Source organism: Sorghum bicolor, chromosome 3 (assembly GCF_000003195.3).
Source record: "Sorghum bicolor cultivar BTx623 chromosome 3, Sorghum_bicolor_NCBIv3, whole genome shotgun sequence".
NCBI classification, from domain to species: Eukaryota; Viridiplantae; Streptophyta; class Magnoliopsida; order Poales; family Poaceae; genus Sorghum; species Sorghum bicolor.
This window is the reverse complement of record NC_012872.2, coordinates 24,603,072-24,625,676: the sequence shown is the minus strand read 5'-3', so window position 1 is coordinate 24,625,676 and position 22,605 is coordinate 24,603,072. Positions and strand designations below refer to the sequence as shown.

Below are 22,605 nucleotides of genomic sequence, written 5' to 3'. Positions count from 1 at the left end.
CGCTAACAAGCGATTACTCTAATACTCACACCGGAAGAGGATTAAAGTAAACTCATAAACCAAAGAACAATAAAACAAGAACTTACTAGTATTAGAAGTCGAATTACTGAAGAATCTTAGAAGCAAGCCTCGGGTTAGGAGACTTGATCCCGTAGGTACAACTCGGAGTAGACACCGACAGGCCGGCCTTCCTCCGATCCACACCTCCACTCTATCTCTCTCAATCTAGTAGAAACTAGAAGATCTATTTCTACCTTACATTGGTTGCTAAGCCTAAAAAGAAATATTATTTAGAGAAGAGGTTTTCCTTCGAGGGCACCCCTCAATCTCTATGATAATTTCTTGTCTTCTCCAGGGGCTAGGGGGGCCTTGCTTATATAGTCCTCCCCTTCTATGCGTTTTTGGGTCAATAGGGGAGGTGGTACTATGTTATTCTGGATCCAATAGGTCGGTGGAACATCGTGTGCGAAGAGAGTCCTGTTTGGGCCCGACAGGTGGGCGGGCGCCCAGGTCCTCGGGGCGGGCGCCCTGGGCCTGGCCCCGTTTCGCCTCCGCTTCGGTCTCGTGGCTTCTGGAGTCTTCTAGATGGTAGAAAATTGCGCGGTGGGTTGATATCTCTATGTAATCCCGACATGTGGGCATTTCTTCCTTATTTCCTGATAACCCCCTGCAGAAATAGACAAACACCAAAACTCGTGGAATTCTGTCAGATAAAACCCTAAGTCTAGATGTTGATTTCATTTGGATCCTTTTCTTTGTTTATTTGATAATTAAATTTGATACTTAAGGACCGTCAACAGACTTTACGTTGGAAGCTTTTTCCTTTTTCTCTAAGGGGAGAAGCTAGACAATGGTACAGTCAGAAGGTAAGCCAACAACAAGGTGAATGGGGAGTTTTACGAGCCAACTTTTGTCTAGATTTCTATTCCCTTGACCGTATAGCCGACCTTAGACTCGAAGTCCTATCTTTTAAACAAAAAGATAATGAAACTTTGGGAAAATCCTGGAAATGTTTTTCTGATCTTTTAGAATCTGGTCCAAACCTTAATCTTGAAGACCCTGTTCTTTTATTTCACTTTTTTCGAGGTCTTCATAAAAATCACAAACAGATGCTTCACACAATGTCTAGAGGTTCTTTCTTTCGCATCCCTGCTGATGAAGCAAGAGTGATCCTAGATAGAATCCTAGAAGCTGAGATGGATAATACCCTTCATGATGAAACCTACGAAGCCGAAGTAGACACTCTGCCAAATTCTTCATCTACTTTAGCTATCCCAAGTTTTGAGCCACAAGAAGAAGAAATTCCACTACCGGACTTCATGCTGGATATAGAATCCGATCTTTTTGCCGATTTTGGAAATATTTCAAACTACCATTCTATTGACAAACCCCAAAACGGTCAATTTAGCATTTATTTACCAAGTGAATATCAATTGAGAGAGCTTATCTCAGTCATGAGTAGCGAATGGTTGGAGGAATCAGAGCTTTCCTCTGATGTGATCCGTTTGGACACACCCTCTATAACTATACGCTGTGCTTATAATTCTGATCGATTTAATGCTCTCTATAATCCTGTTGTGGGGATCAACATTATGTCTGAATCCTTTGCACTTAAACTATTTAAAAATCTTATCTTAACCCCCACAACAAAGGTCATAAAGGAATCCTCGGGACGATTAGTCCCCAGTCTTGGAATTATTAATGTCCTACCTCTTACAGTAGAAGGCTCCATGGTTCATTTGAACTTCTATATCGTTGATACATGAGACTTCGACCTGTTAATAGGACAACCTTTTAGAATACTCCTTTATGAAGGTCATACTGGAAAGCTACACATTTCTTTTGGAAAAACTTTTCAATTCCCAATGATAATTTCACACTCCTTAAATAATAAGGCCGAGTCATATCTTTTGCCTGATCCTATGGAGGAAGTAAAGGCTGCATCTCTAGAGCTTTTAGATGAACCAGACTTAGAAGACGAAACTCCTTTCTTCACAGAAGAAGAAGACGAACCTTCTGGGCCTGAACCCTTAGATGAGTTTGCAGAAACACCTAGACCTCCCATAGAGCTTAAAACTTTACCACCCGGTCTTACCTATGCTTTCCTAAACAATAATCCAGAGTTTCCCGTGATCATTAGTGATAAACTCACTCAGGATCAGACTCTGCGATTAATGACCATTCTTGAGAAACATCACTCAGTTTTCGGCTACTCACTTCAAGATCTTACAGGAATCAGTCCTATGATTTGTACCCATCGTATTCCAACAGATCCTTCTGTTACACCCTCTCGAGAACCCCAACGTAGACTTAACAACACTATGAGAGAGGTAGTTAAAAAGGAAGTTATAAAGTTTCTGCATGCAGGGATTATATATCCTGTGTCGCACAGTGAGTGGGTAAGCCCAGTACAAGTTGTGCCCAAAAAGGGAGGCATGACAGTTATTATGAATGAAAAGAATGAGCTAATTCCGCAACGCACCGTCACAGGATGGCAGATGTGCATAGATTATAGAAAACTAAACAAAGCCACGAGAAAGGATCACTTTCCTTTGCCTTTCATAGATGAGATGCTAGAGCGGTTAGCAAACCATTCGTTCTTCTGTTTCTTAGATGGATACTCAGGATATCACCAAATCCCGATCCATCCCGATGATCAAAGCAAAACCACTTTTACATGCCCTTATGGAACTTATGCTTACCGTAGAATGTCGTTTGGGTTATGTAATGCACCAGCTTCTTTTCAAAGATGCATGATGTCTATATTTTCTGATATGATTGAAGAGATTATGGAAGTTTTCATGGATGATTTCTCTGTTTATGGAAAAACTTTTGATAGTTGTCTTGAAAACTTAGACAAGGTTTTGCAAAGATGTGAAGAAAAGCACTTAATCCTTAATTGGGAAAAATGTCATTTTATGGTTAGAGAAGGAATAGTGCTAGGACACTTAGTGTCTGAAAGAGGTATTGAGATAGACAAAGCTAAAATTGAAGTAATTGAACAACTACCTCCACCTGTGAATATAAAAGGAATTCGAAGCTTTCTTGGCCATGCTGGTTTTTATCGTAGATTCATAAAAGATTTTTCATTCATTGCTAGACCACTTACTCTTTTGCTAGCCAAGGATGCTCCTTTCGAATTTGATGATGCATGTCTAACATCTTTCAATTTATTAAAGAAAGCACTCATCTCTGCAGCAATCATTCAACCCCCTGATTTGTCGTTGCCTTTTGAAATTATGTGTGATGCTAGTGATTATGCTGTGGGGGCAGTGTTGGGACAAACTAAAGATAAGAAGCATCATGCAATTGCTTATGCCAGTAAAACTTTGACAGGAGCTCAACTTAATTATGCAACCACTGAAAAAGAGCTTCTCGCTGTTGTCTTTGCCATTGATAAATTTAGATCTTATTTAGTTGGAGCTAAAATAATTGTTTACACTGATCATGCTGCACTAAAATATTTGCTCACTAAAAAAGATGCTAAACCTCGCCTGATTAGATGGATCTTATTACTCCAAGAATTTGACTTAGAAATAAAAGATAAAAAGGGAGTAGAAAATTCTGTTGCTGATCACCTGTCTAGAATGTATTTTAAGAGTCCACAGGAAACCCCCATCAATGATTCACTCCGGGACGACATGCTCTACGGGATTAACAGGTCTGACCCCTGGTATGCAGATATTGTTAATTTTATGGTTTCAAGGTATGTACCACCAGGAGCAAACAAAAAGAAGCTTACTCAAGAGAGTCGTTCACATATATGGGATGAGCCATACCTCTTCCGAGTATGCTCTGACGGCTTACTCAGGAGATGTGTGACCACTGAGGAAGGATGGAAGATCATCGACAGATGTCATTCATCACCATATGGAGGTCACTATGGAGCATTCCGTACACATTCAAAGATCTGGCAGTGTGGATTCTATTGGCCTACAATGTATGAAGACACGAAGCAATATATCAGGAGATGTGGGCCATGTCAAAGACACGGAAACATAAATACAAGGGATGCAATGCCACTCACCAACAACCTTCAAATTGAGCTCTTTGATGTTTGGGGAGTAGACTACATGGGTCCATTTCCTCCATCAAAGAAGTGTGAGTACATCTTGGTGGCGGTTGACTATGTCTCCAAGTGGGTAGAAGCATTACCTTGCAAGCATGCCGACAACGTCAGTTCAAAGAGGATGTTTGAAGAAATTATATTTCCAAGATTTGGAGTTCCCAGAGTAGTGATAAGTGATGGAGGAGCACACTTCATCGACAAACGCTTCAAGCAATACCTATCAAGACATGGAATCCGTCACAACGTCGCTACCCCCTATCATCCTCAGACAAGTGGCCAAGCAGAGACTTCCAACAAACAAATCAATTGGAAGAATGGCGAGAGAAGGCATATCACAATTCAAAAATCTACAAAGAAAGAGTCAAGAGGTGGCATGACAAGAGAATCAAGAAGAAGGAGTTCACACCCGGAGATAAGGTATTACTTTTTAATTCCAGGGTGAAGCTTTTCGGGCATGGAAAACTCCGGAGCAAATGGGAAGGACCATTCAAGGTAATCAATTCATCATCCCACGGAGCTATCACACTTCAAAATAGCGAAGGTACGTTATTCAAGGTAAATGGTCAACGTCTTAAATTATTTTTAGAGCCCAATGAGGAATTTGAAGAAATAGACGTAGTCCATTTTTACCTTCCCATAGAAAATTAGAGCCCGACACTTTTGGTCTGATGGTTTTGGGGCATATATATATTTTTCTAAATAATTTCGCATCTAGAAACACGCTCGGAGAAGTGGGCCCACAGAGGGGCCAGAGAGAGGGCGGGCGCCCAGGTCAAGTGGGCGGGCGCCCAGCTCCTGTTCCCCCTCAGTCCCGACTTTCTCTGTTATGGAAAATGCACTTAGGGTGATCCGAATAATCCCTCGGATGGAAAGTTTCGCACGCACATCGACGGGAGCAACCCGAACAACCCATAGAGGCATCCTTTTGACCCCTATATAAACAGACCCCTGACCTCAGTTTTCAAACACCAAGCCATCAAGCTTTCTCTCCTTCAATTAGAGCTTAATTAGCTCTCCTTCAATTAAAATTTTATTAGTTCCTTGCTACTCCAATGGCCGAGAAGTACCACGATGATTGGGAAGTCGTCCCTTTCAACCTCAACATGGAGCCTGTGGAAGACCCCGATGCCCGTGCTCTCGTCCCGGCCAACACAGAGCGTCAGCTAGAAGCCATGCCATTACGCCAACGTAGCTCCGCCCAATCTTACCATGCTCAACCAGTTCTCACCGCACCACCACAACCCCTACTCCTCAAAGGATCATCATCAAAGACAAAGACCACTATCAAGGTGCCAACCGGCACAAGGATCCTTCCACCTAGACCCAATGAGAGGGTCGTTGGAGTCAAGACCAACCGAAGCGGCGAGATTAGCAGCGTTCGCTACACTACAGAGGAGGAAAGGCCTTACTTTGAAGGGATTAGAGCATCCAAAGTCCGTTTCATCCCTCCAAAGGCAGCCCCGAAACACTCTCTCAATGCTTTTGAGACACCTCCCAAGCGTCGCAAGACTATAGTCGATATTGATGAGGAAGTTCGCAGGCTAGATAGAGTTATCATAGACCTCCAGTCCTCGATTAATTCCCTTACTAGGCAGCTCTCTAACCACAACACCATTATACTAGGCCTTAGGCAGGATCTTGCCAGTGCCAACAAGAAGATCAAGGAATTAGAGCGCCGCTAAGTTATCTAGATTAGACCTTGAGGCAATGCATCTTAGTTATCTATCTTTAAATTCGGGTTAAGTTTGCTATTATCATCAGTTTGCTATCAGTTTGTTATCAGTCTTTTGTACTAAATGCCTCAAGATCAATAAAGAGTATTACTATTATTATTATGTCTTGTGTGTCTCTACTTTATTTTTGTGCAAGAAAGCAGAAAACAAGTATGGGGGAGATCCCTCGACATGCCAAACACACTCCGACTACACCACTCCACGATTCAGGTACACACTCTGCACACTTTACTTCATACATACATACATTTTGGATTATGCAGATTACTGTTTCCGACATGATAAAATAAAAAGATTAAAATATTTTTAATCATGATTAATCTCAATCTGTGATATTTCCTGAAAACTTGCAATTATTATAAAATCATTTTAAAACCCTGTGTTACTCAAGTCAATATGGAATATGTGATGGTAGAGTATGAGTTTCTTATTCTTGATATCATTGTTGCTTGGAGAATTTATTTCAAAATATTCAAATTTCTAGCTACCATCCTCAGTGTTTTATATGCCTGATAAGACTGAAAATATTAATTATGATTATAAAAGCTATCTGCTTTGTATTGAGTTTGTTCAAAATGAGTTAGACCCTTGTTGAGAGATTTATCATGCTCCCAAGATCAAGACATTATTTCAGTAAGATTCACTCTTCCGAAGTATTATTGCATTAGAGGCATGGGCTATGCAAAAATAGAAGATATTTCGAGGAAATAAAAAGAAGCAAGTGCTCGACAACCTCGCAGAAAAAAATGGACAAGTGTCCGGCAGTAGAATTAGGGGTACCTCGGTATCCACTTAAAAAAAAGAAAAAAAATGATAGCCCATGGTCCCTCTAATAAGCAATATGCCAGCAAGAGTTGACAAAGTTTTTAATTTCTAAAGTCTTTGATCTAAGAGTATGACATTCCCCTCCTCGGATCCCGTTTTGATCAAGCAAAATATGCAAAGTAAGAATGCTTGAGAATTTTTGCAAATTAAAACAACCTCAGTGAGATATATATAAAAGATAATGAGTGATCTGAGAGAACCTATGAGGATCAAAAGGTATGCTAACTTTCTTTCAAAAATATACAAAAACTCCAAGTGACAGGATTGAGAAGAAAGGATCTTTACTCTTAATCATATACATCCCTGACTATGGTACACAGTGGAATTTTAACACCCTGCAATTATAAAGAGAATGTTTTAAATGTTTACCCCAGATATTGTTCTTAACCATCCTTTTCTCGAGGACGAGTAAAAGCCTAAGTATGGGGGTATATGTTGACGGTTCTTAAGTATCAATTTTTATTATCAAATAAACATGAGAAAGGACCAATATGCAACCATCACCTAGAATTAGGGTTTGATCTGACAGAATTCCACGAGTTTTGTTGTTTATCTGTTTCTGCAGGGGGTTATCAGGAAATAAGGAAGAAAGGCCCACATGTCGGGATTACATAGAGATATCAACGCACCGCGCAATTTTACATCATCTAGAAGACTCCAGAAGCCACGAGACCGAAGCGGAGGCGAAGCTGGGCCAGGCCCAGGGCGCCCGCTGTGGAAGCCTGGGCGCCCGCCCCCCTGCTGGAGCCAATTCAGGACTCCTTCGCTCGGGATATTCCACCGACCTATTGGATCAAGAAAAACATAGTACCACCTCGGCTATCGACCCAAAAACGCATAGAAGGGGAGGACTATATAAGCGAGGCCCCCCTGGCCCCTGGAAGACATGGAGAAATTATCATAGAGACTGAGGGGTGCCCTCGAAGGAAAACCTCTTCTCTAATTAATATTTCTTTTTAGGCTTAGCAATCAATGTAAGGTAGAAATAGATCTTCTAGTTTCTACTAGATTGAGAGAGATAGAGTGGAGGTGTTGATTGGAGAAAGCCCGGCCTGTCGGTGTCTACTCCAAGCTTGTACCTGCGGGATCAAGTTCTACTAACCCGAAGCTTGCTCCTAGGATTCTTCAGTAATTCAACTTCTAAATTCTAGTAAGTTCTTGTTTTATTGTTCTTATGGTTTATGAGTTTACTTTAATCTCTTCGCGTAGAGTTTAGAGTAATCATTGCTGGCGTAAACGTGGTGTTTAGGCTGGGGTACTCATAGATATTCCCTGACTAGCTGGACCGTGGTAGTAGTGAGGAACGTGACAATTCTGAGTTACCTTTGCAGATCACACCTCATTAGCAGGAAGGATAGGGTTTATAGGTGCGGGTTGAACATCCTTTGTGGTGTCTAGATTCCGTTAGCCTCCCCATTAGAACAGTAGATCATCCTTACCAAGGTTAGAAGGAGACTACGGTTGCAGTCTTCTCTATTTATCACTCACATCGAAAGACATTCTTTGTGCCTAAAGGTTAGTAGTAATAGACCGGTTAGTCAGATGCACTCTTTCTCCTAGTGGTAAAAAAATAAATATGATACTCTGGATAATTTCCCGGGTGAAGTGCTCACCGATATCTGTGCGCTTGCGGATCAATTCCTTATTGCGTTCCCAAATATCAACATTGCTATGTTGGTTGTCCCTACCTTTGAGACATGCTCAATTTGTTAAATACTAATCACACTACTTCATCTCCACTTGAGTAGATCTCTATAAATGCTCTCATGCTACCTTTATTTGCTTTAGTATATGTCCAGGTTTGGAGTAGTTTCATTTATCTCTTAATTAAGCATGGTGCTTAGTTTAGGAATGATGATCTTACTTCCAAGGGATTTTAAATTAAGCATGGTGCCTAGGTTAAAATGCCCTCCTAAATCAAATTAGACATGGTGTCTAGATTGATCTTTGAGCCGATAGTATGCTATAGTAGATATTGGATATTTTGTTGGACTAACCCCTGCAGGAAAACTTTCAATATCGACCTGGGTAGTCCTGAGACAAACTCACATTGGAGACAAAGAGAGAGACGCATGAAGTTTAACAATTTACACAAGGAAGGCATAGCTCACAAGAGATGATCCATGGAGGGTGCCACAAACACGATGCACAACCGCTAAGAAAGGAAAGCTTCCAAAAGGTGATACTGTACCATCACTCTTCAAGTAAGGTAACATCTTAAGGTACTTGACTATCACTTTTATAAGCTTCTCCGTGGTTCTGGTGTTCACATGAATAAATGAGACAAACGTGTATGATTTATAACTCTAGATTAACCAACCCAATCGATTCAACATGTTTAGTCCTTCCACCTTTGTGATCCCACACTCCTAATCATATGAGCTAAAATGTTGCACATCCGATCTTTGGAAAATGATAGTTATGTAAAGAAAAAAACATTTACTTAGGTAGACTATCATTTCATAAGGTTGAGTGATATGATCTGACAAATGTTTTAAATGCTATACTAATGATCTTATTATCCATTAACTTTGTCTTGCTCACTATGCTTAAGGTTAGAGAAGAACAAATACACTTTTGGTTCTGTTGGTGTTTTCCACCAACAGGGCCCATGCACTTGATCTCTGCCTTGTCTCTATGAGCAGGTACACTTCTAGCAAAACATGAAGGAGTTTTTCAACTCCTAGACTCCACCAAGTGAAGAACCTAGATCTACGAGCACAAACACACTGGAGATACTGGACACTCAGGCAATCACTGCCCTGAGATGCTTGAGGACGTAACTACTGCAGTAACCACGTTGTGGAAGTAATTACTGACCTTCTGCCAGTCAAGAGAGGCGATCCAGGACGCCTCATCATCCCGATCTCTATCGGCATGGTGGACTTCCCAGAAGCACTCTATGACTTTGACTCCAGCGTCAACATTATGCCCAGGGGAATATTGAAGAACCTCTATGTCCGAGTTGGTACCCTATACGCTCCAGCAGACTTTGTGGTGATAGAGACTGATACTGATGAGAGGGCACCCATCATCCTTGGAAGACCATTCCTCAACACTGTTAAAGCAATCATCTACATTGGAACCAGAGAAGTCCACTTGCACTTCCCCTCTGAGAAGGTACGCCGCTATGTTACTGACCCTAACTATATGGTTGAAGATTCTAAGCAGGTCGGGACAAGAAGAAGACGACACAACCACAACCAGAGGAGGCAAATCATCAAGGATAGATGGGCAGACTACGAAGAAGAAGTGGTAATGTCTGAAGACATACAACTTGAACAGAACTGTCCTAAGGAGACCGTAGCACCGAGTCAGGTGTGTAGAGAGAAGATAGTTATACATGAAGAGGAGGCGCCGCCGGAACTACCGACTACGCCATGCAGCGAATCTCAGGACGACTAAGAAAACGGAGAGTCTCGTTCGGAAGATTTAAAAACACCGAACGCCTTGCCAAGAGGTAAACTTGGTAGTTATCCATTTCCTTTCAATTATTTAAAATAGTTTGCTTAGTTAATCAGGTTCATATCATCTAGAAAAGAAAATAAAAATGTTAAAAATAGTAAGCCCCATGTGAGTATGCTCATGGCATAAAACCCATAAGTACATTCACTGTGGTGGCATAAAAATAAAATAAATATATTCTTGTCCTATAAAAATGAAAATATAAAAATAAGATTGTGATCCTACTAAAGAGAGTAACATTTATTGAGGAGGCTCAACATGATAAAGGCTATATATTTATGCTAACACTTAACCAGTTCCACAAAGCTTTGTTGTCTATTTGAGCTCCACAGAATTCAAGGATCAAAGAAGACTAGCAGACGGAGGACATCCTAACCGCTGTCAGGATGCTGCCGACATTCAAAAACACCTCCGCCACCTGCTAGCTACATCAGAAGAAATTGAGTCAAAATCCAGCTTGGGGGAGAGCACCCCCATTTATCAAGCTAAGTGTTCTACTCACATTTATACTTTACTCAAATAGTTTGCTAAATAAATAAATAAATACAGTTTGCTATGAACCCTCGTGATAAGCTCTCATATGGAAATGATGAATAGTTGCTCTGCCATGACTAGTTCTTAAATTGAAATCTCTAGCAAGTTTAGGCATGACTGTTATTAATTAAGATTTGCTCTAAACCTGAACTTGTGGGAAGAGTACTTGATCCAAAGTCTAAGTTGTTAACGGATATGATATGGGAAGGTTGAGCTACTGTTTATCTGTTCCTAGAGATGCTAGAATTCTGGAGAATTTTATATTTGAAAATCTTTAAAATATCACATGATGAGTTCCTGTATGATGAGAGTTTAAATTCCTACCATAGCCATATATACATGCTTAATAGACCATGAACCATTCATTTACTTTTTACTACTTATGAGCATTGATTGTGGTCAAGCTGTGTAGACCCTTAAGACCTTGTCATGTGGTTAAATCAAGATTCACTTGCACATTCACTCACACATGCTGCTTCTACTCTGGAAGTACGCATCCACATATATCTATCCATTTCCATCTCCAGATTCACCTAAAATTATTCTACTCCTATCCATGAGAGAATAGCCAAAAACATTCTCCTATTTTTTTGTTTTTCCCCTGTGAAATAAATGCTCAAATTATCTTGGTTACTACCACTTGCTATATTATTTCAAGAGATGAGTGCTCTAAAAAAAGAAAAAAAAAGAGAGATACGAGGAAATAAAAAGGGGCACGTGCCCGGAACCTCGAAGAAAAGAATAAGTGTGACGAGAGGTAAAAATGGACAACTGTCCGACAGTAGAATTAGGGGTACAAGATACCCACCTGAGAGAAAAAAAAAGAGAAAATATAGAGCATCTCATTCTCCTCAAAAAGTTTCAAAAGAGCAAGAAAGGTATGTATCTCCTCAAAAGAGCACAAGTAGAATTAGACTTTCACCATTGTTATCACCATCATCACCATACACCATCCATTCGCCACACATGCACATCTTGATTTGACTTATTGACTTGTTCTTTTGGATCTATGGTTTGACTATGCAATAAATGTTTTGTAAGTATGTATTAGCTATCTCCCACCTATGAGCTCCAGATATCAAAACCTTATTAGAGTAGGGTGAGAGAGAAGGCAATGCCACTATGCCTCATACCAAAAATACCACATACTTTGAGACAAGGCATACACCATTACTGCCTTGGTAAGGATCTAGAAATACCACAAAAGAGAGATTAGAGAGAGTCATACAAGGAATCTCTGAGTTTTATTTGAAAATCTGCAAAAACTCCAGAGCTATAGTTGATCAAGAATAAGAGACACGGCGCTTGACTAGACCGTTCTATCTTTTAACTGCTCAAGACACAAGTGACGGTTGCGAGCCCCATGGTGGAAGGTAATATGAGTAAGTTTAAATCTTAACAGTTTACCCTAACCCAGAGATGAGATCTTGTTTGAACGCATGTGTATCTTTAAGGTATGAAACCACTATAGAAACTCTTGAGTTCATCTTTGCTCAGGGACGAGCAAAGGTTAAGCTTGGGGGAGCTTGTTGATGGTCCTTAAAGCTCACATTTAATCGTCAACTAATCATGGAAAATGATCCAAATGCAACCAACACCTAGACTTAGGGTTTCATCTGACAGAATTCTACGAGTTTTGGTGTTTGTCTATTTCTGCAGGGGGTTATCAGGAAATACGGAGGAAAGGCCCACACGTCGGGTTTACATAGAGATATTAACGTGCTGCGCAATTTTCTATCATCTAGAAGACTCCAGAAGCCACGGGACCGAAGCGGAGGCCGAGATAGCTCACGGACAGGGCGCCCGCCCAAGTCCTAAGGGTGCCCGCCCTGGAGTTCTGCCCAATCACGTCCAAACTCGCGGATCGTGCTCCACCGACCTAAGGGATCAAGGATAACCGTTCAATCAATGTCGGTTTGATCCAACGGCCCATATTCACTTGAAGGGACTATAAAACCAGGCCCCCTGGCCCCTGGAGATCATACCTCTTCTACAGAATCAAAGCTAGGGTTTCAATTCTTCATCCAAGTAGAGAGGATCCCTCTAGTTCTTCTAGTTCTACCTCTAGTTCATCTAGTTCTAGTTCTAGTTCATCTAAATCTAGTTCTAGTTTCTCTAGTTCTAGTTCTAGTTAGTTCTAGTTGTAATCTAGAAAATAGGGAGAGAGAAGAGGAGAGCGGAGGAGGAGCCGGGTCTGTCGGATCTTCCTCAACATTATACTTTTGCAGCAACTGGTTCGTTCTTCATCGTTCTCCAAGTTCTTCAATTCATAATTCTTGTGTTCTTTAATTACTTTTATTTACATTCAAGTTATTTATTGGATTCCCGCTTGCATCAAGTGCTCTAGTCTTTATAACGCTAGAGTGGTAATTAATAGATTAGACGTGGTGTTTAGTCTTGCAATTACCTGGAATTGCACCCAATCCTGCGGATTGATGTGGTAGCCTTAGGGTAGTGACAGCCCTAACGGTCGACGTATTCCACCACGTTCGGATCGGTGTTTGTAGGACCGTAGTCGGAGCTTCCTAGCCCCCTTCTCATCTCTTTCTGTGGTTAGTGTTCTGATGTCCCGAAATCGATAATCTTGAAGTAATTCTTGATTCTTAGATCAACTAGAGAACTCTCAGGAAACTTCCTCTCTTCCCACCAAAAATAATTATTTAGTTATCCTTGGGCGATCTTGGATCTTAATTAGTACACTCACGTTCTCTGTGGAAAATTGATACTCTGGAATACTCCTGGGTGAAAGCTACATCGGTATCCGTGCGCTTGCGGATTTTTCTGTTTGCGTTTAAAATACCCAACAATGGTCCTTAATGTCAACATTATACTCTCAATTAATGCACAACATAATGACAAAAGAGTTATTAGTGCATAGTTGTAGGGTTTATTCTGACAAGTTCCACAAGTTGTGTTGCTCTCACCCCTTTGCAGAATTATTGATATCTCACCACATAAAAGTATCCCAAATGATGAAATAAAGCACACCATTACGAAGAGCTCGTCGAGATAATTGCAACAAACATGCCATTTGCTATATTTGGAGTCACGATGAGAGAGTCCTCGATGGATACGCCCAAGAATTCTCTAGAATATTCCAGAAGTATCACCTAGTAAAAGTTTTATGGACTAACATGACAATATCCATAGCTTTGGTGATTTGTGAATTTTAAGGGATAAAAATAGAATAATCCCGGGAAGAGTAGGAGCCAAGAAACCGAACCAAATCAAGTCAGAATTCCACAAGAATTTACAGGAAGGTTCTAGAGGACACCATAAGGCATGAGAACAAAGCGAAAGCCCGATGGTTGACAGGTGGGGCTGACCAGCCCCACATACTAGGCCGACCGACCTGGTCCTACTAACAAGTGGGCTCCCCTTTGCATGAAGGCCTTCAACCAACCTCTACGATGCATCCTGACCATTGTTTCATGTCGGTTTGATCCGAGGGCTACGGTTCATACCATCGTGCTATATAAGAAGAGGCAGACCCCCGGAGGACCCTATATCATTATCATCATGAAGAGCAAAATCTAGGGTTTGGAGAAGAGAGGTGTCCCTCGAATGGATGCTATCTCAACTCCGAAGTTAGAGTAGATCTAGCCTTCTAGATAGTAGAGAGATGGAGATCTAGCCTTCATGAAGAGTGACATATAGAGTTCTCCTATCAAATCAAGACTCTAGAGGTGCTCTATACAAGAAAGTCATGGCTTATGCATAAGCCAACTAAGTAAGTTGGACCACCTGACACATGATGTGGAGGTATCCTTAGTGGGGCATGGAGACACTATCTTCTTGGACATGAGAGTGATATCTAGGTAGACTGTAAGAATCTAATGGACATCTTCAGGAAGTTGGATTTGAGCTGGTCACGTCATCAATGGATTTGTGTCAATCAAGAGTTATGTCTCGGAAAGGTGCTATCACTTGGACAAAAAAAGAAGCCTTTGTGAATGCTCAAAGCATAAAGAGTGTGCTAGGGGAGTTTGAATAACAGTAAGGTTTGAGGAGTTGAATGTTGAATTGGAGTGATGTCACCAATACTGCCAAGATAGTAAATCATGAAGCTCACTTGGGAACAAGAGGAACTGCAAAGATTAATTAGAACTTATGTTAGAAGACTCAGGAGCTATGTGTAAGAGTGGATATGAGATACATGCCAGAGAGTTAAAGTAGAACACCAGAGACCTGCCGGATTATTGCAACTAATGAAAATCCCTGAGTGGAAGTGGGAAGAAGTTGGTATGGACTTCATAGTGGGATTGTCACATACTCACAGAGGTTATGATTCTATATGGGTAATAGTAGATTGGTTGGCTAAAGTTGCTCATTTTATTTCGGTTAATACTAAATATAACGGACCAAGGTTGACTGAAGTGTATGTGGAAAAGATAGTGTGTTCGCAAGGGGTACCTAAGAAGATAGTTTCTAATCGAGTTACTCGGTTTATGCCTCACTTCTGGAAACAAGTGCATATATCTTGGGAATCAAGTTAAAACTTAGTACAGCCTATCATCCTCAGACTAATGGGCAGACAGAAAGAACTAATCAGATTTTGGAAGATATGTTCTGAGCTTGTGTATTGCAGTATGGTACAAAGAGTTTACAATATGTGGAGTTTTCTTAGAGCAACAGTTATTAGAAAAAGCCTTCAGATGGCACCTTTTGAATGCTTTTTAGGGGCAGAAAGTAGGACCTCATTATTTTGGAATCAAATGGGAGAACACAAGTGTTTGGGCTAGATGTTCTAAGGGATGTAGAATAGCAAGTGAGAGTGATTAGGGATAACTTAAAGGTGGTATAGTCTCGATAGGAGAGTTATGCTGACACTCGGAGAAGAAAATTAGTTTTTGAAGTAGGAGACTACGTATATTTGTAGGTGTCACCTATGAGAAGCGTGAGATGGTTTAATATGAAAGAAAAATTAGCACCAAGGTATATCGAGCCTTTCAAAGTGTTAGAAAGACGTGGTGAAGTGGCTTACCAGTTAGAGTAGCCTGAAAGTTTAGTAGGAAGTGCATGATGTTTTCTATGTGACTCAAATTAAGGGTGTTTGAGTGTGCCAGGAGAGCAGATACCGTGGGAGGAATTGACTCTTAAAGAGGATCTGACATACGAAGAGTACCCAGTAAGAATTTTGGAAACAACAAAAAGGGGTACAAGGAGTCGAGTTATCAAGATGCACAAAGTTTAGTGGAATTGATATACTGAAGAAGAGGCCACCTAGGAAAGAGAAGAGGATTTAAGAAAATCACACCCTCAGTTGTTTGAGTAAGCACCAACCAAATCTCGAGGACAAGATTCATTTTAAGGGGGGTAGAATTGTAACACCCCAAAATTTGCAAGTTTCCAAAATAGGAGAAATTGTTTTAATTATGTATTTTTGTGCCCATGAAATATAGGAAAAATAATATTTTTCTTTAAATTAAAATTTACCATAGGAGTTAACAACTTGTTTGAGCATGCATGCCTTTGCATTTGATTTATTGTGATGAGTGGATATGACTAAAGTTTAAAAGGAATTCAAGTTTGCTTTTGAAAATGTTTTGAAGTAGGTTTTGTTTTTAAAAGAAAGGGAAAACAGAAAATGAAAAGAGAAAATCTCTCTTTCCCTGGACTTCGGCCCGAAGGCCCAGCTCATTTTCCCTCTCCCCTTTTCTTTTCCCCTGCTCGGCCCAACTCCTTCCCCAGCGCACTGCCAGACCACCCCAGCTGGCCACACGCAGGTTTCTTTCCCCTCCCTCGTTGCACACGCTGACAAGTTGGTCCCACCCCCCTCTTCCGCTGACAACTTGGGCCCACTCGTTAGGCCTTTCCCCTACCTCGTGTTCGAGCCGGACTCCACGATGAGTTTGAACCGGCCACACGGAGTCCTCATGCTCGGCATGATCTGCACACCAAGAGCCCCTTTAAATAGAAGCCACATCTGTGCCGTCTCTCCCCTAACCCTATTCATGAGCTCGTGTTTCCAATCAAGATTTGAGCGCCGCCGTAGATCTCGCCAAGCCGCCGGTACTGAGGAAGAGCTCCTCCTATTGTCGTTCCGATGAATTTGAACCATTGCCGAGTGTTGTGGCGAGGTAAAGAAGCTTCCAAGCCTCTCCCGTTGTTCTCTATCACGCTCTACAGCTCTCTCATCGACACCGAACCTTGCAGTGGCTCAACCGTCCACCATCCCGAGCCGCCAGGCATCCTCGATCGATTTCCCGACTTCAAAAACTCCTAGGTGAATTCGCTGTGAGCTCCTTCATCTTCCCATGTTTTTGTTTGTTGAATCGTGAACTAAATCGCTCAAACCACGAGCGCCGGCGAGGTCCGGCAATGGCGCCGCCGCGGGAAGCCTCAGCTTCGGCCAGCTGTCCCCTCTCCCCACCCTGATCTAATCTCGGCCGACCAAACGAAATCCGACAACCTAAATCGAAGGATACCCCTTCGGCCGTATTTCAAAAGAACCCCTGAGTTATTTAGTTATCGAACCCGCAGTCCAAAACACACTTTAGAAAATACGCTTTCCGAGTTTGAAGACGTAAACTCAGCACTCAGATTCAAAATACGTTTTCACAAATTTACAAGTTTGCCACTAGTTTTATACTGCTCATAAAATATTTGTTTTAACTCCAATTTGACCCATTCAAATTGCGTTAGATTCGTAATCACGAGATCTACATGTTAGTCTCACTGTTTTACAAGTTTGTAACTTTTTAATTTCATGACCCTATTTAATTAATTATTTTCCTAATGAAAATCTTAAAAAATTCATAACTTCTTCATTATAGCTTCGATTTTCGTGATCTTTACGTCTGTGTGATCGTAGTACAACGTAGATCCATTTTACAAACTTTTTATCTTTATTTGCTACTGTTGGTGTATTGTTCTAATTATAGATTTATTTGCTTTGCATGATTGCCTCTGGATGATTGTTGTTGATGTGGTGACTGAGTATAGACGGTGAGCTTTACATGGTGATCAAGAAGCAGATTGTGGAAGGTTTGGAACTTAAAGAAGGATCTAAGTTTAAGGCAAGTATAGCTTGGGATTATTCTTGTTTCCTAATAACTATAAACACGTAATTCATGCTGCATGTGTCACCTTGTTAAGGATGCCCTAGTATTGATCTTAAACCCTATCACCCATGGTTTTGCATTAGGTAGCCTATGCTAGTGCTCCACTAAACCATGATCTTGTAATTTGACTAACAGAATATGCAATAAACATTAAAAGATGACTTTTTAGCAACTTTGGTAAAGATATTGGGCTATCTTATGGTGCTCTAGTTTCTCTTCATAAAAACTTATCTGTATATGACCATCTGGGACATACAGTACAACTGTGAGGGTTACATGGCTCTGGCTTTAGCTCAGTATGAGGACCTTTTCTAGCTTATTAGAGGTTACCCATGTGGCGCAAATGGGGGATAGCAGACCGTGGATTCCCTGCGTGGTAGAATCACATGGACTAAGTAACAAAACCAAGCGGCCCTAACTTGTTAGACGAACCTTTGAAAGGCTTCATAGTGAACCCTACCGGCCTCCTTGGAAGGGGGTTCAGAGACTCATGACCTTGGGCAAAAGGGTAGATCACGACTCACAGTGAAAGTGTACAACCTCTGCAGAGTGTAAAACTGATATATCCGCACTACAAGGTTTTGCCCCTTTAGCACTGACCCAAATACGTTGTAATATGCCTATTTTGGTTGCAATAGGCGCAATTGCATCCAAAAATTTCATAAAATGCCATTGCGCAAAGCCTGGTGGTATTAACCTTCTACCATGACTGACTTTTGGTGGTTGCAGGAGTTTAGGTACTTCAACACAGGGAGGAGTTGGAACAATCATCTAGCGCCACGCTCGAATTGGTTGCCATGTATCCTATCGTGACACATCAGGTGATGCCAGAGGTTTCAATTGCACCATCTACAAAGCGTTGCAATGTGTAAAATGAGGCGTTGCAAAATATTGTATTGCTACACCCAAGTTGTGGTTGCTACAGGGGTAGCCCTCTATTGCCATCAACATGAATTGGTTATTATATGTGGTTTCTTATTTTACCACGAAATGGATCTCGGTGCAATAGGGGTGTCCTCTCTATTGTTACGAGCAATATATGGTTGCCATACTTGGATCTGTATTTTCACGCTTACTATTGTGTTGCAATAGTTTGGCTATTCTATTGCCACACTATATGCATCGTTGGTAATTTTTTTTTGCCACCACTCTTTTGTTGTTATAGCATATATTGCAACACCAAATGGAATGTGGATAGTCCATGATGCAACACTTTAGTTGGTAGCTTCAAACAATAATTGTGCACCATTACATCCATTAAACGAAAATAAGCTTTGTTTGTACAAATCATTCATGGAACCATCCAATGTTAAAACCAGCTTAGACACACATTGCTCAAATACATAAGGTATCTGACATACTTGTTTGTACACATGAAATCTAATGAGCTAAATATGTCTACCATTCCATCGAAGGTTGCCTTGACATTCCTTCACTTGTGTCCACAAAAACTCTAGCTTCCTCCTGAAAATAATTATTGACACTTATGCATTAGTTAAATAACAATTATAATATTTTAGCAATGGCAACATGGACTAAACCGAAGGTACGTAATTTGGAGTCATAAATTAAAGACTAATAGACATGCATGTAGCCATGACTACCAAGCTTGCACGTAACAAATTAATAGAGGGAACAACTTGGAGCGTGAGTGCTTCAGCATGCATCAACTTGGAGCGTGAGTGCTTCAGCATGCATACCATCCAGATGGTCAAAAGTGCCTGCAACGTGCTGCTCTTGCATGTGCTCAACATCAAACTGCTCTCCACCTGCAGTGTGCTCTGGTTCAGGAAGCGCTTGCGGCTTGCCTGCCGACCGATCTACCTCAAGGGTCGGCTCCAGGTCCCTCATCTCCCGATTAAAGTAGTGTGCCCATGCTAATGTTATGGTTAAACAAAAAACAAGTTGTAAAAAACAAAACGAACAATCTGATTTATTAGGATTCTCGTCTTATATATTGTATAACCAAATATTTGTCATGTACATGATGAATGTCACATAACGACTGATCATTTGAGAAGACGTCAACATCTGAACATCATTACACTGACCCAGCAACCATATTTGCATTGCATCCAAAAATTGACCAGTGGCAGATGGTGATCGCCTTAAGATAGGGATCTACTAAATTACCGGCAACACCTCCATCACTTCACCGGGTTGATTAAAGAATCTGAACTGTCATCTTCCATAGCATTACTAAAGGTTCATGCTTCTCTAAACGAAGTTGTAGCTACAGAAGCCTAATGCACGAATTTGAAAGAGCAAGGGAACCAACCATCACCAAAAAAGAGGAAAATAAGTCAAAAACGATTTCTTTTGGTTACCTTTCATGAAAGACAAGAATGATCCTGCATTGATGCAGTGTTTGTTTTTAAGAAGGTGTTGCTTGATCAGCAGATTGCTTGTGACCAGCTTCATATTATTCCCCAACTCTAATAACTCTCAAGCTGAAAACATGCAGGGTTCCCTTGTCGCTGCACACCGCAACCACTGCAGTTTCAAAAATAAAATTTTATCAAGTGTTACACCTAAATTGATTGTTTACAGTTAAATATAGTTAATCTCACCCAATGCAAGCGATGTGCGAGCTATGCGCCACAATTCTTAACTACAAGTTCGTGCTATGCTAAGTTTGCTTGGGTGAACTCTCTATGGCATGTCAAATTTCATTTCGTGATTCTGAGTGACAAATAAGGGATTACAAGAAAATTGAGTGGCATAATAGTTTCTTACAAAGACCCATGTGTATTGCAGGTTTCGTTGTACAAATGACTGAATGTGCACTGAGCGATCTTCCATATTGGTGAGGCAAGAGCTAGGCATCACTTAACTGATAAGCTAAATAGACACAAGTATTATCAAAATAGTTAACTGTTCACTCTGTAAAATAGTTAACAAAAAATATATTTAAAAGGTTTGTTATAATACCTTAAATTCAAAACAGCGTAAATGAATAAATATATATTGTTCTTCATTCCTGAACTTCCTGACAATAAAAAGACAAGGGGATGTGAGTCGAGAGCTAGGCGTCAGCTGATAAGCTAAATAGACACAAGTATAATCAAAATAGTTAACTAGTCACTCTGCAAAATAGCTAACAAAAAATATGCTTAAAAAGGTCACATATAATACCTTAAATTCAAAACTTGTGTAAACGAAAATATATTTTGTTCATTCTTGAACTTTCTGAGAAAAAAAGGGAAGCAGATGTGAGGCAAGAGCTAGGCGTTGATAAGCTAAATAGACACAAGTATAATCAAAATGGTTAAGTGATCACTCTGCAAAATAGTTAACAAAACATATGTTTAAAAGGTCTCATATAAAACCTAAAATTCAAACTTGCGTAAATGAAAGTATACATTGTTCTTCATTTCTGAGCTTCCTAACAACAAAAATACAAGTAGATAATGGCAGATAAGCTAAACTCCAAGGACCATATATCAGTTACTTCTTTATTAATCCTGGAGAGTACAAATGATTTTCAATGATAAAGCCGTTGAACGATAGGGTAATACATTACTGTTGAGGTGGCTAAGTTCCTCAGAACTAATAGTGACTATCTCAGCAACCAAGATGGCACAAAATATATTTCAACGATAGGGTAATCCATTACTGTTGAGGTGGCTAAGTTTCTCAGAAATAATAGTAGACTATCTCAGCAACGATAGGGTAGATCCATTACTTCTCCTATAATTCAACCTTATTTTACCTTATCATTAGAATTTTACAATGTTTCACTCTATACCAATATCTATATCTATAAAAAAATAGAATATGGTAATAAGAAAAACCAAACCTCCAATTTCTTTGCCTTAGTGTAGATTGCCCTCTGGCGCAGATAAGGAGGGATCAAAAATAAAGTTGCAAATGCTATAAAATAAAGTTGCAAATGCTGAAAATTTTGTGAGTGACTGGTACATTATTCCTATTTCCTAAAGCTTCCAGAACACCGAAGATGTTTCTTGAAATCATATATATAGCAACATTTACAGGTTGAGCATGTTTCAGTTGTCCCATGCATTTCAGAAGTTGTTCTATATCAAATGCATCTCCAAGCAAAGAATACAGTCTATCTCACATGTCAACAAATTAATTCAGCTCTGATGGCTGCCACAGGCAGGGCACTCAAAACAGAAATGCAGTATAAAGTGATCAAAATTGTAGTCTTGTGCATGTGTAGACTCTTTAATAGTTAGGCCATGGTCGAATGAGAGTGCCTAAAGTCAACATTCAGAAAAACAACATGAACGAATTCTATATGTGAGTATGTGACATAGGAGAACTACCAATAAGTTGAGCATTCAGAAATCCAAGCCTAATTCGTCATGCCAGGCCTCAATGCAACATCCGAAAAGCAAAAAATATATTACATTACATTAATCAGGAATGCTAGCCCTAAGAAAATAGAGTAAGGATGACAGTATAGAGAGTAGACTGTTCACCTCAAGATGTTCTGGCTTCTGGGTGGCCGGCACTGTTCTAGGCTCACCGCTCGAGGGTTGTGGCTGCGGCTATCCCGTATCTCCACACCGGACGTGGAGGCCCGTCATCGAGGTGACAGTCGAGGCGCTGGTGGGTGCGTGGCGTGCTGCCGCTGGGATTGGTGCTGCACGATCGGTGCTCCAGGGTGCGGGCGCGGCGTACAGGAGCGAATCCATGACCGGACAGGCCCCCGCGCAAGGCTCTGCAGCCGGGCCGCCGCTGCCGCCGGTCCACTCCGAGGTCCACGCCGCCCTGCAGTCGGGCCGCCATGGGATGTGGCCGTTCCGCCGCTGCTCGGAGAGGAATGAGGCCGCCACGCTGCGAGTGGGGGAGAACCGTGCCGCGCCGCCCCGCCGCGAGAGGGAGAGGAGCGGGCCGCATGGCGTGGGGCGTGGGCCTGTGCTGGGGAGAGCGGGTGTCGGCGCTGAGG

At 41.1% G+C, this 22,605-nt stretch overlaps 1 long non-coding RNA gene across 5 annotated transcripts; it reads right to left on the bottom strand.

Annotated features, from left to right (window-relative positions):
• Positions 18,981 to 22,592, bottom strand: LOC110433570. 5 transcript variants are annotated; one of them, XR_002451055.1, is made up of 6 exons: positions 22,136 to 22,592; positions 20,826 to 20,879; positions 20,622 to 20,679; positions 20,427 to 20,531; positions 19,391 to 20,183; positions 18,981 to 19,154 (listed from the first exon to the last, which is right to left on the bottom strand). It is a non-coding gene; the product is annotated as an uncharacterized LOC110433570 (long non-coding RNA). The 5 variants fall into 5 exon arrangements; XR_002451054.1 differs by having other exon boundaries at positions 19,391 to 20,531; XR_002451056.1 differs by having other exon boundaries at positions 20,018 to 20,531.